At 35.4% G+C, this 12,948-nt stretch overlaps 1 long non-coding RNA gene across 1 annotated transcript; it reads left to right on the forward strand.

Moving 5' to 3' along the window:
- Positions 1 to 9,316: 9,316 nt before the first annotated feature.
- LOC107793829 (uncharacterized) lies at positions 9,317 to 12,283 on the forward strand. Its single transcript, XR_001649818.2, has 2 exons — positions 9,317 to 11,937; positions 12,080 to 12,283. It is a non-coding gene; the product is annotated as an uncharacterized LOC107793829 (long non-coding RNA).
- Positions 12,284 to 12,948: the final 665 nt, after the last annotated feature.

Consider the following 12,948-nt stretch of genomic DNA (forward strand, 5'->3'; position numbering starts at 1 on the left):
TTCTGACAGATATATTTTATTTTTTTTAATTTTTTCATAATTACGGTCGAATCCTATAGAGATTGCCTATGTATCGTGACCCCGCACGAATCAGACCAAGCGTAGTTCGTGCCATAAAGACAATTTTTTTTTATTACTCAAAATAATGTTGTTACAAGCCATCAAAAAAAACAAACAAAATACAGACTTCATATTTTTGAGAATGTTTGAAAAGAACATATGGGTAGACAACAGACTCGAAAAATAAACAAGTGCAAGATTGAACTAGGGATACATTAAAGCTTTGAATTTTGGTGCCCGCGAGGCATCGTTCGGCCTTTCCGCAGGATTTGGTGCCAGGCTCCTTTGCAAGCTTTTTAGTTCCTCCATGATCCAGTGGACATAACCCATGACTGAGGCAAAAAGGATATCACGGGGCATCTCTTCACATGTTAGGCACTTCGTGGTGATATAGCGCCCTATCTCATTGATCCTACCCCTGATTCTATCCCTCTCTATGCACAGTTGTTCTATCCGTTGATTCTTTAGTCCCAATATTCGAGTATTGTCAATGAGCTGATCTTGGAACCTCTCCATTTGTTCTTCCATCTGGGCTATCGACTCATAGCAGCGTTCTCTATCCGTTCTAGCATCCCGGGCTTGTTTGAGGACCCGATTATTGAGAATGGAGTTTATCTCTCTCAATGTCGCAACACTCATTTCGTAGTCCCTTTTTACTTGCCATAGGTGCTCTCTCCGTGATGCTGTAACTTTGGCCCACCTGACCCGCATTCTTGTTATACAAGCCTTGGATCTCTCCAAGTCTTCTCGGCTTTTGCTGACTTGATTTCTCAATTCCGCTATCAACCTTTTATCAGAGCGACGTTTCTGTCGGTCGCTATCACTCTTACCGACTTGGCGAATTCGGGCTTTCAGTGCCTGGTTTTCTTTGGCTAATTTGTTCTTTTCACCCTGCTTCGAGGCTACTTGAACGTTGTTTTCAAACATAAGCCTTTTAATTTGTCGCTTTAGCTTCCCGATTTCAGCCCGGTAGCCTTCTCTCTCGCTAACCAACCCCACTGTTCCTGCGAATCGTCTGCAAATTGTTGGACGTGAGCTCTTTTAGCAGGCCTCTGACAAATCTGGAACCTTTTCCCGAACCAAACATCGTACTTTGGGTCTAACTCACCCTTAGCCAGCTCTTGAACCATAGTCTTGGGCTCAAGGAATCTACATTCGTGCCACAGCTTTCTAATTTTTCCTTCGGGGAACACGACTCCTGGACTCAACTCAATGGCGTGCTTGCTTATATCCTCATCAGTGGGAATTACCTGAAATCTTCCTAGCTGGCGTAGTACCCGATGAGGAGCATATGGCTGGATGCTGCGAAGTCCCATCAAAAGAACATGACATTCCTCGGCCGCCATGTATATTACCTCAGTATCATTCAGCCACCCAAATGCCCATTCAACTTGGTCGGCTATTGTTGACCTCAATTGTGTAAGCCATGCTTCAACGCCTTCGGGAAATATGACGCCTGTCATTCGTTTCTCAAAGCCGCTAATGCAGTTTCTGTCGGTCAACCCGTGGTTCATGTATCCCACTCGGTGATGGAGGTGTTCTTGCATCCACAGCTGGAGTAACAGATTGCATCCCTGAAAGAACTTGCCTCCTTCTCAGCATATAGTTAAAGCTCGGTAGATTTCGGACAAAATCAAAGGAACCACAGTACTGTCGGTTCTTTTGATTGCAACATCGGCCATTCCTACAAGGTCTATCTCTATTTTTTTATCTTTGCGGGGACAGACCACAACTCCCAGAAATGTTGTGATAAATGCCAAAGTACGTCTTGCTTCCCACTTGATTCTGTTCCCAGTGTGAATTAATCCGAGGTTTGGTTCTTCCAAACCCTGAGGAATTCCGTACCGTTGATACAAGAATTGGAGAGTACAACATCCCTTCGACAAATCATCATTCTGCGCCTTCCGACTAATGCTTAGCAAATCCAAGAACGCGTGCGGAGATACTGGTCTTGGTGAAAGTAAATACTGCCCTCTTAATTTCCCATTCAACCCGCATATCCGGCGACTTCCTCTAATGTAGGTGAAAGTTCAAAGTCGACAAAACAGAATACACTGCGGGTCGGGTCCCAGAACGGTATTAGAGCCTCAATGATATCTGTCCTTGGCTTGATATTCAGCAGATCGACAAAACCTCCCAAAACTCTTTCCACAATCTTTTTACTATCATTTTCCATATCATTACACCACATGTGGAGTTGCAAAGGGACCTCGCTACAGACTGAGAACGGTTCATTTTGACTTGTGATCATCCTGCACATTTATTATAGTAATTAAAGAAGGAAAAACTTTTATTTGACTTGAAAACTATCTATATTCCAAATGACCCGGCTTTCAAATACGGCCTTTGAGGACGAAGAGATTTTTTTTTTTTGAAAAGTAAGACGTCTAAAGAAATATTTTTGAATTTTAAACTCTTATTTTTTCGAGATTCAGAAGCCGGTCAACATGCAAGATTGAGCAAATAAATGCACATGAAACAAATAAGATGCCTCAGGACGGTCTTTATTTCAGGTTGTTATCCCAAGACGGACTCAACCCCTATGTTGAGTCCCTTAAGTCAAAATGCACATGATGCAAATAAGCGTTCCTATTAGGGATCCGGCATGAGGCTAAGTTATTCTAGGTTCAGAACCTGGGTGTTTGTTCTAGACCTGGCTTACCCGAGCGGACAGCTCGAGCCGAGGGGGAGGCAGCGTACCGGGAATACAGAAGCTTCACCGACTTTGCAACTTATCCAACCTCGTTCTAAATTGGGAATTTAGACACTATACAGAAAAGAAGTCACACGAAGTGCACCCTTCTTCATGATTCAGAAGATTCAGAGAGGAGATGGGTTTCGGCACAGTTTATATACAGTTCACGTAATATTAAAGCGGTAAAAGGCAATCAATTAGCACATTGAGCCAAAATATGTAACAAAATCAGATAAAACCAAATATAACAATTTATATAAGCTCGAATTTCTAACCCTGAACCAGTGGTTCTGGGTTCTAGATCCCCAGCAGAGTCGCCAGAGCAGTCACACCTCCTTTTTCCGACCTCCTCGAAGGGCGTAGGAGTTTTTTCCAATTAAAGGACAATCGAAACGGGATTTATTTATTTATTTCAGAGTCGCCACTTGGGAGATTTAGGGTGTCCCAAGTCACCAATTTTAATCCCGAATCGAGGAAAAGAATGACTCCATATTATAGTCTGCGTACCAGAAATCCGGATAAGGAATTCTGTTAACCCGGGAGAAGGTGTTAGGCATTCCTGAGTTCCGTGGTTCTAGCACGGTCGCTCAACTGTCATATTCGGCTTATTTATCTGATTTTAATACAATTATGAACCGTTGTGCCAATTTTAACTTTTACCACTTTATTATTATTATTTTTTAAAAGGAATGTGAACATCGTTTAAAACATGTCTTTGGATTACGTCACATGAAATGCACCCGCAATCCGGAACACATTTTTATTCAATGTTTTAGGATTTAGATTTGGGTCGCATGAAATGCGCATCCGAGTTTAAGAAGGTAAAATTAATTAAATCGCGCCTAAAGAGTCTAGCGCGTTATTATCTTTGGGGAAGGAAGTGAAATTCACTAAACAGTCCATCCCAAACTCTAAGCATTATTTTTTTAAAAAAAATAATTAAATAAATAAATGAGATTGGAGAAACCTGCAAATTTTTTGTATTGTTTACATCTATTTATTCTTAGCGAAATCCTTCCTTATTTTAAGAATATCCTTTAATGACTACATTTTTATTATTACTAAGTTTGTCTATAAAATCAATCTCTACATTCTTAAAAAATAACATATTAAATAGAAGAGAAAAACAAATATTAACAGAAAATAATAAAAATTATAATTACAAATACAACATGGAATTGTCAAATAATTTTTTTTTTTTAAAAAAAACTAATTATCCCATAGTCAGATTAAAAATCATATTGTTAGATGACTTGAGTTATTGAAATTAATTATTTACAAATACTGAAAATTTGAAATAATCTTGAGTACTAAACCATATTTCTAAAAATTAAATAATTTAGCCTTAACTAACCTTGTTTTAATTCAAATACTGTCCTAATATTTGATTCGCGAAATTAATTCATGTTTTAACTGAATTTTACTACATGATTCTGATTAACTTAACGTTGGCGATACTAAAACTCTTATGCATAAGGAACTTAATCAATTTTGCCAAACTGATTTATAAGCCATTTTTACGTTATTTTTCTTCTATTTTAATTATTTGACAGTTTAAACAGTAATGAACATGCTTAAATATATACTACCTAATAATCAGGTTAAAGCAAAGCATTATTTAATACATCGCTACAATATGCCTAATTATGCAAAACAACAGCGATTTACAGAATAATAATACATGAAATAACCTAAATGCAATTAATAAAAGAAAACTAAATAAAAAAAATTTAAACTTCCATTCTTCATTTTTCAGCTTACAAGAGGCCACAATTACAGTTGTGTACCTGATTTTGTCAATATAAGAAGAAGAAAGCCAGCCACATAGTACGTAACACAGCAACAACAATAATAACCAGCAATCCAGTCAACAGAAATCCCAGTGACAGATTTGAAAATCAAAATAAAATCCACAAACAACGGGCAGAATCTAAGGGAATTTTCAGATTTTGAAAGGCTAATTAATGTTTAACCCTTCTTTTCTAAACTCGTATATCAGAATATTTATCAGGTGTGTACTACTCTCTCTTCTAATTTCCAGCTCTTTTTATTTATATTTTTCTTTTCTTTTCTTTTTCTTTCTTGAAAGTTTTAATATTTTTCGGATTTTTCTTTCTCTCTTAAATATTCAGCTTTTTTTCTCTCTATATCTTTGTCCGTCTCTTCTAAAATCTGATCAAGCCTCCTATATATATCACATCCCCAAACCCTTTAATTAATTAATAAAACACCCATTTTCTCTTACCAAACCCATTATCTTCCCACTCATCCCCATTTTAATCCCACTAAATTAAACAAATATATCAACCCCACCTCATTACATCTTGTCCCCCATGCTTATCATAAACAATTACCATATTCCCCTCCACTACATTATGTTTTGTCCCCCATTAAATTAAACAATTATATCAAACCCCACCCCATTACATTTTGTCCCCCATGCTTAATTACTTTAATATTATCTTAATTTTAATGGAAAGAACATTCAAAATAAATAATTATTCAGAAATTAAATTCCAAAAATACCCCTCTGCCCTTACTGAAATTACCAAACTACCCCTGAACGTACTACAAATTACCAAACTACCCCCATCAGTTATAGACACTTCACTTAATCAATTTCAACCAAAATATAGCAAATATGACCAATTTCTAACAATGTTCAAACAACAAATCACATGAACATGATTTCTGAACCAATTCAACAACAATATCACATGAACACAAATCGAACAACAAAGAACAACTAAAATTTTGATTGAACAATATTTTTAGCAACAAACAAACCTACTTTCAGATTCAACAACAACAACAAACAAGTATATTCAGATTTCTAAATTCAATAATCATTTGAACTTAAAATCAACTCTAACAACATTACAACCAACAATTCCTATATTAAACTTAAACAAGATTATGAGACAAACTCAAGAAATAATCATAAATGATAAACAACAAACAAGAAAATCAAACTATACAAATTTCGGATTCAAGAACAATCAAACAAAGTATGAACATAAATGAAAAGATTCAACAACAATAACAAGCAAGTTTTATTCAAATTCGAATTAAACTTGTATTAAGCTCAAACAAAACAAATAAACTTATTCAAATCACTAAACTTCAAATAATCAATTGATCTTTTAAAATTAAATTCAACAAAATTATAACAAAGATACATGATTCCAAAAAAAAAACATAACTTCACATTAAAACATTGAATAAAAAACGAACTTCAAACAAAGATGAACATGAATTAAATCTATTTTTAAAAAGCAAAACATGACGGATTCACATGATTAAACCAACATACTCCCCGACTACAACTAAATTCTTTTTTAGACAAATAACAAGATCGAACAAGAACCAATTATGAGCTTAAACTTGAATCTAACAATATTAACAATTTCTGAAAAATACATAAAATACATGAAACAAATTGAAGAAATAATTAATTAAATTTCAATTTGAATTTAACAAATATTAAACTAACAATTTCACATGAACAACTGAAAAATTAACAAAACAATGAACATGAACAAAACAAAAATCAAACATCTACCGATTTTAGATTCGAGAAATATCAAAACGAAATACGAAAAAAAAAAACTCAAAATCTACTAACCGGATCGAAATGACGAACAACGACTAACCAACGACGACCTCGGACTATGTAGGGACTGTTTTGACGACCCCCAACCAAAACTCGACGTACCGGACCTCGACTCAACCAACCCTCGAACTTTGACGAAGAAGATGAAGCAACAGTAGAAGCAGCACGTGAAGCAGAAGCAGCTGGCAGTGGCAAAGGTTGAAGCAGCAGCAACAACATCCATGTGCGCGGCAAGCAGAAGCAGGAGCGTCTGGTCGTTTGGACGTGACGACGATGCGGATGAACGTGAAGACGCAGCAACTGGGTTTCTTTGTTGTTGTTGTTCAACATGAAGACACAGCAAATGGCCTCTAACTGGACGACGCTTTTGGTTTGGAGCTGTTGTTCGACGTCCTGGCTGGATCGTAGTAGAAGGGTGAGGTTCTAGGGTCTCGAGGGTGTTCGAGAAAATGATGGTCGAGCTGGGCTGCTGAAGAAGATGACGTTGCGACGTGGTCGAGTAGACGTGAGGCTGATCCAGTGGTCGCTTGGTTGCAAGAAGATGAAGCAATAGGTTGGGTGATGGTGGTCTTGGGTTGGTTCAAGGATGGTCCGGTGAGAGGAGGAGTTGAAGGGTGGTTGCTGGGTATTGAGAGGTGAGTGAGGGTGGCTAGTTGTCCATGGTGAGGGTGAAGGGCAGCCATTGATGCTAAGGAAGGGAGCTTGAGGAAGAAGAAGGAAAATGAGGGGGGGGGCGGGTAGTTAGTATAGTTTTAGGGTTTTTCATTTTTTTTTTGTTTTTGTTTTATTTTTGAAAGGCAAGATAATAGGGGTGTTGGGTTATGGACCGGGTCGACCCGGTTTGAAATGGACCGGGTCGTGCGGAAGATTGGACAATTGTTTGGGCTTGGGGTTGAAATTTGAAGAAATGGCCCAATCCGATTTTTCTTTGTATTTTTGCTCTTTTCTTCTTTTATTTTTCTAGAACTAAATTATAAAAATACTTAAATTATTATTAAGAACTAAGTTAAGCTATAAAAGCGCAAATTAATTCCCAATAACAATTAACGCATAATTAAGTAGTAATTAAGCATAAAATTGTATATTTGGACATTAAATGCTAAAAATGCAAAAGATGCCTATTTTTGTAATTTTTTAATTTTTGTAAAACAAACTTAATTACTAACAATTGTAGGATTAAATCCTAAATGCAAATGCGATATATTTTTGGTATTTTTTATTAATTTAACAAATAAACATGCACAGATAAAAATAATTATACAAAAATACCACAAAAATACAAAAATTGTATACAAAGGAAAATTGTTTTATTTTGAATTTTTTGGGAGTGATTCTCATATAGGGCAAAAATCACGTGCTCACACCTTCATCTTTTCTTTGTAATTTGTTTAGGCAAAAATACTTGGACAATTGTCACTACGAATACGAGTGGCTAAGCACTCTAGTTTCTAGGGTTGTTGTTGACATGATTATTAATGTTTATTAATTACCTCTTCGTTAATTAGGATTATCATCGTATAGTTATTTCTTTAATTCTAATTTTAACTTGTAAATTGTTGTAGCTACCAATTTACCCTACTATTTGTGTTATGCTTGGAAAAGCCGTGTTTAGATTAGAGTAGAATCAAAGAGAGCTTGTTTCTAAACCCGTAGCTCGATGAACGATTTTCGCGGTTAGGATAAGAATATACCTAACAATCTTGCGTAGTTGAATATCGTGTTATATTCGTTCATGATAGATCAATACCATAGGAATATAGAATTGATATATTGTGGATAGGTGAGTTGTATTGTGGGAACATGCTATTCATATAACGACTCGGTCAATTAGCAACCATTGATAATCTAGATTAACAAGTGTGGTTATTGAACTTAATAGGATTGATAAACCGAGCACAACCTTGGAATCTTCATCTCTTCTGAATAAAATTCAAAAACACACGTTTGCATCATTGATACATTAGCTAATTACTTGTTCAATTTATGCGAAAGTAGTTTAGCAGAAAAAAATATTTTTTATTATCTTGGATAGTTAATTAATTTTAGTTAGCTTAATTAAGGATTAATCTAAGTCTCTGTGGATTCGACATCCGACTTTCGAGTCACTTTATTACTTGACGATCACGTATACTTGCATGTATTTGGGGACCAACAGCTTTTATTATGGACATGGACACAAGGGAATTTTTATTTGTATAGCTAGGCAGCCCCTATTTTTTATTGCGGTAAAGGTTTTATTTCGTATATTTTGGGGAATACATATTGCGTGTATAGTCCAATAACTTGGCATAAACATTAAGAAAGAAAGGAAGACTTTTTAACATATGTGACCTTAAATTAGCCATAATTAACTAATTGCGAGACGTTTAAGGGTGCAATAATAAATAGGTTATATATCTTATGACTATAGCGAGTAAATGCCCCTTAATAAGTATAAAAAACATTAAATAAATACCTTTGCAACTCCAAAGTATGATGTATCATTTTAAATTACAATTTCTATCCTCTATATATTGTAAGTTGTCTTGGATAGTTAATTAGTTATATGCCTATGGATAGCTAGCTTATAATATCTTCTAGCTTATTCCAGTTTAAAGACAGGATAGAAACTCAATACTGCAATGCTATACGATTCTAATTGAATATGCCGGCGTAGCTGGGGTGTTCATAGATAGACACTAATTTAATGCCAATTGAGTTCGGTGCATTAACTTCGGAATTTAATAGCCTAACGGGGGAGGTTGTAGTTATTATCAAGTTTAATAACTATTGTGACTATGTCGAATTAGCCAATATTGAATGATGTGAAATCTATTCTTAATGTGCCATCCCAATTCAAAAGTTTGATGTTGCAATTTCCTAACCCATTACTTCCTACCTATTGGAAAGATATCTTAAATGCATTGCAGATTTTTTTTAAGCAATCCACTAGGCAATGCGTAGAGCTAATTTTTTATATATAAAAAGACATTAAAAAATAAAGTTTCATAAATCCTAAGAGATGAAAGAATTAAAATTTGCAATCTACATGTAACCTATTATCAAAGTTGAGTGAGATACTCAACAATGATAGCACATGAAGTCTAATGTAGTATGTATAACTAAAAACTTGCCCTTGAAGCCCATTGCATTTAGTGTCCACGTGAGTAATTCGCTTCTTGCACAAATAGCCTCTAACAATGATGATCTCTGCCCATTTCCGCTTCTTGCGCACATAGCCACCTCGCTTGCACGTATAGCCAAATCGATTTTGTTCAATAGTAGCCACTATCCAGAATATGGTTGTTTGAGATACCCTTCTTTGATGTTGTATCATCATTTGCACTGTGCTTCCATTCCGGCTCCATATAAAGATGTTCCATCAGTTCATGCGTCTATAAGAATTATAAGAGGTTCGCAAAATGCTAAGCAATTGCACTGTCCTAAGAAGTACGAGTGCACTATTTTTAAGCTCATTTTCGCATGGCCTCCCTTGATTATCACTTGATTCCATTGCATGAATCCCTACCTCAGTTGTCCTATTACCTTGTTGCATCAAGGTTTTAACCCATTGTGTTTCCAAAGTGCCCAAGAAATATTGCCAAAGTAGCCATAAAAAGCATGTTGCCCAGCATTGCCTAGTGTGGTGAAACGCGTGCCAAAAACTGTGTGTCGCTAGGTCCCCAGCGAGAAGGAGTTGGCGTCTTACCTTGTGTCGCCTGGTTAATGATCTCATTGTTGGTTCAGCTGGGCGTGGTCTACAGCAATGGAAATCACTATGTGTCGCCAGGTCTCTAGCGAGATGGAGCTGGAGAAATTCTTGGCGTCGCATGGTTGTTGATCTCGCTATTGGTCAAGCTGGGCGAGGTCTAAAGCGTGCTGGGGAGATCGCTAAGCCTGTTGATGTAGTTCGTGTTTGTTGTTGTGCCACAAAGACCAATGCCTGGGACAGTAGGCCACGTAGCCAGGGTTGTTTCATGTTGTAAATGTTCATTTGCCTCCTTAATTACATGCTTGTGCATGCCATCTTTCCTCCTCCTTCAAGGGAATGAGCACATAGTGCTAATACCACCCATAGAAGTTGTAATAAATGGCAAGGCATGAGTACAATACTGTCTCCTGCAAAAAAGAACACAAGGTTAGTAGAAAAAATGATCATCATATTCCCTTCTCAAAAGGATTTGAATATGATGATCCAGTGATGTCTCTCATGCCCTACTAGCCCTCCCCCCCCCCTCCTTTTTAGTTCCTTGCTACCTTCACAAATCATACCCTCATCCTTCATGATTGCTCCATTCTTATCAATTACAATTTGGCTTGGCAGTCCTTACCCTAACATAAGGTATTTGAAGCTTGTCACTGTTTAATATTTTCCTACCTTCTGATTCCAATTCCCAGAATAATTGCACCTGAATTATATGTTCTTGATCCAATGTCAAGTTAGTTAAGTGATCTGCTAACTTGTTTCCTTCCCTTAGCACATGCACTATCTGGAAAACACCTTTAGACATAAGAGCTTTGATTTCATCCACTTAATTAGCAATGTTTCAAGGTGGTTCTCATACCTCATCTAACACTTTCTTCATCAATAATGAGTCAGTCTCAATTATACAAGGAGAAAACTACATTTGAACACTACTAGAAACACAACATTTTCCCACAGAAATTTCTCACGGATAAATTGTTAGTGGCAATTCCCACCGAAATTCAATGGGAAAAGTGCAATTTCTTTTTCACGAATAAACAATAACGTTTCCCATTGACTATCCGTGGGAACATTTTTGCGCAAAAATGCGCGTAATTTAGTTCCCTCCGATTCGGTGGGAAAAATTATTAAAAAAATAACTATATAAAATAAAAAATTATTTTCGAGGGAAAATAGTGGAAAAATTAAAAAAAATAAAATATTCCTATAGATTCCCGTATGGACGAAAAATTTTGAATTTTACCGCAAATATTTCCCACGAAAGTATTGGAAAAGAGTATTATTATTCACAGCACATGGTGGGGCTATAAAGTTGCTGGAAACATGGCTAAGTTTTTATTTTTTTCAAAGTTTCACGAAAAAGTAGCGACAAGATTCCCTCTCTTTTTTTTCGAAATCCCTCTTTTTATTGCCATCTATATTTAGTTTTCCCCTATTTTCCCTCCTCATATCTTATTATATGCACTTCATACCCCAATCAAATCCCTGCCCAAGTAAAATCTTCTATATTTTCATTTCTCTCTCTCTCTCTCTCTCACACACACTCACTCTCTCTCTCTCTCTTTGTGTGTGTGTGTGTGTGTCTTCTCCAAAAAATAATTTGTTGATTTAATACCATAGAAGATTATATCTAGGATGATAGACATCTTAAGACAAGGTATATAATCTACTTTACTTTCAATATGTATTTAGGACATTACAAATTTGGATTTCTCCAGGTGCTATATGACGTGTATGTATTAGTATGTTCCTATTTATTTTTAATTTTCCTGTACTGGTATGAAATTTCTTATCTACTCTTCTTTGATTTTTGAGAGGTTAACTACTCAGAATTTTATATCTCTTGGTCTGAATTCTTGTGGTTGTAGCCAAAGAAGAATTGGAGTAAGTATCTCAATCACTACTTATTTCTCTTTTTATTGTTTTATTAATATTTAATTTATTATTAACATTTAAAATATATGTTTTCTAATTCATTTGATAAAAAAAATAAGTACTAAAATTACAAATTTTGTCTTTTTTTCAGGTACATAAAGATGGAAACTTATTTAAGAGTAAAGTTATTAGCACTTGCATTTGGGGAAGCAGCATACTTTATTCTTTTGTTAAAATCAATATTCATGTATTTCAAGTGGACTTTGTGTTAGATAAATTTTACTTTATTTATGTGTTTTAATTTAAGGAGTTTGTAATGAGATATTATTTTACAATAGTATAGTTCTTGATTTTATGATTATGGTGTAATTTTTTGTTGTTAGCTTGCATGTTTTATTATGTTATTTACAATTAGTATAATATTAAATTTTGAATTAATGAAAAAGTAGTAAAAAATTATTGTTGTTTTCTTGTGCATGTATAGTCTAATAAAACCTAACTTTTTATTTGTTTCGTCTTAGAAATAATGAATTTGTTAAAAGACAATATTGGGTTGGTTTATTCTTGTTAGTTTGGTCTATTTTTCAGATCTGTTTTTATATGGGTTAGTGCTATATATTTACAGGTTTTCTTCACAAATTATTTGAGTTGATGTGTAAAATAAAAAAATAATACATGCTTACATGTGTAAAATAAACAAATATTTAAATTATTTTTAATAAATCCCACAGATTCGGTGGGAAACCTAAGGAAATTAAAATATTATATTATCTTACATTTCCCACGACATTCATGGGAAAATATACTATGTGACCCACTAAGTTCTCGTGAAACTCTCAGTGGGAAACTCCTTGGGAATTTCCCACGAATGTCCTGGGAAACTATTTTCCCACCAGCCAAATTCCCACTGAGCGTCTCCCATGGGAATGTCGTGGGAATATTGAAATTTCACACATATTTTCACCAATTCTTCCGTGGGAAAAGTCTGTATTTCTAGTAGTGAAAGTATGTACCTGACTG

This window comes from Nicotiana tabacum, chromosome 20 (genome assembly GCF_000715075.1).
Source record: "Nicotiana tabacum cultivar K326 chromosome 20, ASM71507v2, whole genome shotgun sequence".
NCBI classification, from domain to species: domain Eukaryota; kingdom Viridiplantae; phylum Streptophyta; class Magnoliopsida; order Solanales; family Solanaceae; genus Nicotiana; species Nicotiana tabacum.